Here is a 6,000-nt window from a genome sequence, read left to right as displayed (position 1 = left end):
GCTTACCTTTTCATTTTCATGTTTTAAACTTGTTTAAATCTTGGTCAAACCTAGGATTTGACCAATATTCAAATGGGCATAAAATAAAAAATAAATAAAATAAAAAACCAAAGCACGTAGTCTTCTTATGTCATATAGTAAGCATTCAAGTTCATAAACAAGGTCTAGACATATTCAAACCAGACAAATCATGTACCCCCTAACCCTAAACTTTGTCTTAATTATATATGAAGTCAAGCATGAAGCAGAGAAGTGTGGTTTTGGGTTTCAAACATGGAAATTTCAAAAACCTCCCAAAAAGCTTCATTTTAATTAGACTGGCTGGTTAATTAAGAAGGATCCATGATTAATTACCTTTTCATTGTCATGTTTTAAACTTGTTTAAATCTTGGTCGAAGCTAGGATTTGACCAAGATTCAAATGGGCATAAAATTTCAGAAAAAAATCGAAAGAATGAAAAACCAAAGCACATAGCCTTCTTATGTCATATATATAGTAAGCATTCAAATTGATAAACATGGTCTAGACATATTCAAACCAGAAAAATCATGTATCTACCCCTAACCCTAAACTCTGTCTTATGAAGTCAAGCATGAACAGAAGTACGGTGGTTTTGGGTTTCAAACATCGTAAATTCAAGAACCTCCCAAAAGCTTCATTTTAGAGTTACTAAGAGAAAGATCCAGACTTAATTACCTTATCATTTTCACATGTTAAACTTGTTTAAATCTTGCTCAACAAACCTAGGATTTTACCAAGATTCTCAAATGGGCATAAAAATCAAAAAATGAAATACCAATGCACATAGTCCTCTTATGTCATATAGTAAGCATTCAAGTTGATAAACAAGGTCTAGACATATTCAAACAAGACAAATCATGTATCTACCCCTATCGACCCTAAACTTCGTCTTATGAAGTCAAGCATGAAGAGAAGTGGTTTTGGGTTTCAAACATGGAAATTTCAAAAACCTCCCAAAATTCAGCTTCATTTTAGAGCGACTAAGAAGGATCGATGCTTACCTTTTCATTTCCATGTTTTAAACTTATTTAAATCTTGGTCAAACCTAGGATTTGACCAAGATTCAAATGGGCATAAAAATTCAGACAAAAAATCTAAAGAATGAAAAACCAAAGCACATAGCCTTCTTAATTATGTCATATAGTAAACACTCAAGTTGATAAACAAGGTCTAGACATATTCAAACCAGAAAAATCATGTGTATATCTACCCCTAACCCTAAACTCTGTCTTATGAAGTCAATCATGAAGAGAATTGGTTTTGGGTTTCAAACATGGAAATTTCAAGTACGTCCCAAAAGCTTCATATATTTTAGAGTGACTAATTAAGAAGGATCTTGGCTTACGTTTTCATTTTCATGCTTGAAACTTGTTTAAATCTTGGTAGAACCTAGGATTTGACCAGAATCAAATGTGCATAAAATTCTTAAAAAAATAGAAAAATGAAAAACAAAAGCACATGGTCTTCTTATGTCATATAGTAAGCATTCAAGTTGATAAACAAGGTTTAGACATATTCAAACCAGACAAATCATGTATCTACCCCCTAACCCTAAACTCGGTCTTATGAAGTCTAGCATGAGGAGAAGTCGTTTTGGGTTTCAAACGTTTAAGCCAAAAGCCCCATTTCAAATATTTCAAACTTATTCAAATTTGGTTCAAATTTGAAAGACACACAAGTTATAGCACACATAGTGCATACATTCTCACACATACTGCACTAGATGCTAACCCGGCCTATAGTTTGAGGCCATTGGATGAGGTCAAAAAAAATCTTGGATTAGAAATGGGGTTGTTCGAACCCCGTAGTTGGATTTTTTGAACCTTGATCTGTAGTACTGGGCAAAACCCTAGTTTAACCTATTTAATTATAGATTAGTAGGTCGATTTTTCTACTATGCGGCACATGTGTGTTTGCCCGTCGAGTGAAACTCGGAGGAAGAGGGATCACTCGGAAGGAGAGAAGAAGGGAGAGAATTATGGTGTCTCCCCTTTTTCGGGTGATGATGTTGACTTTTGTGCAGGGTTTGTCAGTGAGCAGGAGGTGCGAGTGAGCGAGCGAGCGAGTCGAGCGAGGCTGAGAATGAGAGAGATTTGGTTTTTTTGTGAGAGGGACAACCGAAGGATCCAGAAGGACCCACAGACTTCCAATACACATCCTGATGCGTCTTCTCTTGACAAAGAAGATGGCTGGGAGTTTGCGTACCTATTGCACGTGACTTGTGCTCACTGAAGTGTGGGACCTCACGCATGGGCACCACACGTAAGTGACAGACCTGCTGGTGTAAAAGCTCGGTTGATTATTATAGTGCATTAGAACAAAGTTTCCTATGGTTTCAAGGGTAGGAAATCCAAGTTAACTCATTTACATGACATTATTTTTTCCATGAAGCAAAGTTAACGCACCTATCAATTGGTACATTTTGGAGTGACTAAGAAGGATCCAGGCTTACTTATTCGTTTTCACGTGTAAAACTTGTCTAAATCTTGGTCAAACAAAATTGGCAGAAAATTCAAAAAAAAAAGAAAAATGAAAAACCAAAGCACATAGTCTTCTTATGTCATATAGTAAGCATTAAAGTTGATAAACAAGGTCTAGACATATTCAAACCATACAAATCATGTATCTACCCGCTAACCCCTAAACTATGTCTTAAGAAGTCAAGCATGAAGAGAAGTGGTTTTGGGTTTCAAACATGGAAATTTCAAAAACCTCCCAAAACTTCATTTTAGGGTGACTAAGAAGGATACACGCTTCCCTTTTCATTTTCATGTTCTATACTTGTTTAAATCTTGGTCAAACCTAGGATTTGACCAAGATTCAAATGGGCACAAAAAAATAAAAAAAATAAAAGCACATAGTGTTCTTATGTCATATCGTAAGCATTCAAGTTGATAAACAAGGTCTAGATATATCCAAACCAGACAAATCATGTATCTACCCCCTATCGACCCTAAACTTCGTCTTATGAAGTCAAGCATGAAGAGAAGTGGTTTTGGTTTTCAAACATGGAAATTTCAAAAACCTCCCAAAATTCAGCTTCATTTTAGAGCGACTAAGAAGGATCGATGCTTACCTTTTCATTTCCATGTTTTAAACTTATTTAAATCTTGGTCAAACCTAGGATTTGACCAAGATTCAAATGGGCATAAAAATTCAGACAAAAAATCTAAAGAATGAAAAACCAAAGCACATAGCCCTCTTAATTATGTCATATAGTAAACACTCAAGTTGATAAACAAGGTCTAGACATATTCAAACCAGAAAAATCATGTGTATATCTACCCCTAACCCTAAACTCATTCTTATGAAGTCAATCTAGGATTTAACCAAGATTCAAATGGGCATAAAATAAAAAAACAGAAAAATGAAAAACCAAAGCGCACATAGTCTTCTTATATGTCATATAGTAAGCATTAAAGTTGATAAACAAGGTCTGGACATATTCAAACTAGCTAGACAAATCATGTATCTACCCCCTAACCCCTAAACTCTGTCTTATGACGAAGTCAAGCATGAAGATAAGTGGTTTTGGGTTTCAAACATGGAAATTTCAAAAACCTCCCAAAAACTTCATTTTAGGGTGACTAATTAAGAAGGATACAGGCTTCCCTTTTCATTTTCATGTTCTATACTTGTTTAAATCTTGGTCAAACCTAGGATTTGACCAAGATTCAAATGTGCATCAAAATTCCAAAAAAAATCAGAAAAATGAAAAACCAAAGCACATAGTTTTCTTATGTCACATACATATATATAGTAAGCATTCAAAAGTTGATAAACAAGGTCTAGCTAGACATATTCAAATAAGACAAATCATGTATCTACCCCTCTAAAACCATAAACTCTGTCTTATGAAGTCAAGCATGAAGAGAAGTGGTTTTGGTTTCAAACATGGAAATTTCAAAAACCTCCCAAAATTAAAGCTTCATTTTAGAGTGACTAGTTAAGAAGGATCCAGGCTTACCTTTTCATTTTCATGTTTTAAACTTGTTTAAATCTTGGTCAAACCTAGGATTTGACCAATATTCAAATGGGCATAAAATAAAAAATAAATAAAATAAAAAACCAAAGCACATAGTCTTCTTATGTCATATATAGTAAGCATTCAAGTTCATAAACAAGGTCTAGACATATTCAAACTAGAAAAATCATGTACCCCCTAACCCTAAACTTTGTCTTAATTATATATGAAGTCAAGCATGAAGCAGAGAAGTGTGGTTTTGGGTTTCAAACATGGAAATTTCAAAAACCTCCCAAAAAGCTTCATTTTAATTAGACTGGCTGGTTAATTAAGAAGGATCCATGATTAATTACCTTTTCATTGTCATGTTTTAAACTTGTTTAAATCTTGGTCGAACCTAGGATTTGACCAAGATTCAAATGGCCATAAAATTTCAGAAAAAAATTGAAAGAATGAAAAACCAAAGCACATAGCCTTCTTATGTCATATAGTAAGCATTCAAATTGATAAACATGGTCTAGACATATTCAAACCAGAAAAATCATGTATCTACCCCTAACCCTAAACTCTGTCTTATGAAGTCAAGCATGAACAGAAGTACAGTGGTTTTGGGTTTCAAACATGGTAAATTCAAGAACCTCCCAAAAGCTTCATTTTAGAGTTACTAAGAGAAAGATCCAGACTTAATTACCTTATCATTTTCACATGTTAAACTTGTTTAAATCTTGCTCAACAAACCTAGGATTTTACCAAGATTCTCAAATGGGCATAAAAATCAAAAAATGAAATACCAATGCACATAGTCCTCTTATGTCATATAGTAAGCATTCAAGTTGATAAACAAGGTCTAGACATATTCAAACAAGACAAATCATGTATCTACCCCCTATCGACCCTAAACTTCGTCTTATGAAGTCAAGCATGAAGAGAAGTGGTTTTGGGTTTCAAACATGGAAATTTCAAAAACCTCCCAAAATTCAGCTTCATTTTAGAGCGACTAAGAAGGATCGATGCTTACCTTTTCATTTCCATGTTTTAAACTTATTTAAATCTTGGTCAAACCTAGGATTTGACCAAGATTCAAATGGGCATAAAAATTCAGACAAAAAATCTAAAGAATGAAAAACCAAAGCACATAGCCTTCTTAATTATGTCATATAGTAAATACTCAAGTTGATAAACAAGGTCTAGACATATTCAAACCAGAAAAATCATTTGTATATCTACCCCTAACCCTAAACTCTGTCTTATGAAGTCAATCATGAAGAGAATTGGTTTTGGGTTTCAAACATGGAAATTTCAAGTACGTCCCAAAAGCTTCATATATTTTAGAGTGACTAATTAAGAAGGATCTTGGCTTACGTTTTCATTTTCATGCTTGAAACTTGTTTAAATCTTGGTTGAACCTAGGATTTGACCAGAATCAAATGTGCATAAAATTCTTTAAAAAAATAGAAAAATGAAAAACAAAAGCACATGGTCTTCTTATGTCATATAGTAAGCATTCAAGTTGATAAACAAGGTTTAGACATATTCAAACCAGACAAATCATGTATCTCCCCCCTAACCCTAAACTCGGTCTTATGAAGTCTAGCATGAGGAGAAGTCGTTTTGGGTTTCAAACGTTTAAGCCAAAAGACCCATTTCAAATATTTCAAACTTATTCAAATTTGGTTCAAATTTCAAAGACACACAAGTTATAGCACACATAGTGCATACATTCTCACACATACTGCACTAGATGCTAACCCGGCCTATAGTTTGAGGCCATTGGATGAGGTCGAAAAAAATCTTGGATTAGAAATGGGGTTGTTCGAACCCCGTAGTTGGATTTTTTGAACCTTGATCTGTAGTACTGGGCAAAACCCTAGTTTAACCTATTTAATTATAGATTCGTAGGTCGATTTTTCTACTATGCAGCACATGTGTGTTTGCCCGTCGAGTGAAACTCGGAGGAAGAGGGATCACTCGAAAGGAGAGAAGAAGGGAGAGAATTATGTGTCTCCCCTTTTTCG

Source organism: Lolium perenne, chromosome 6 (genome assembly GCF_019359855.2).
Source record: "Lolium perenne isolate Kyuss_39 chromosome 6, Kyuss_2.0, whole genome shotgun sequence".
Classification (NCBI taxonomy): domain Eukaryota; kingdom Viridiplantae; phylum Streptophyta; class Magnoliopsida; order Poales; family Poaceae; genus Lolium; species Lolium perenne.
This window is presented reverse-complemented; position numbering follows the sequence as displayed.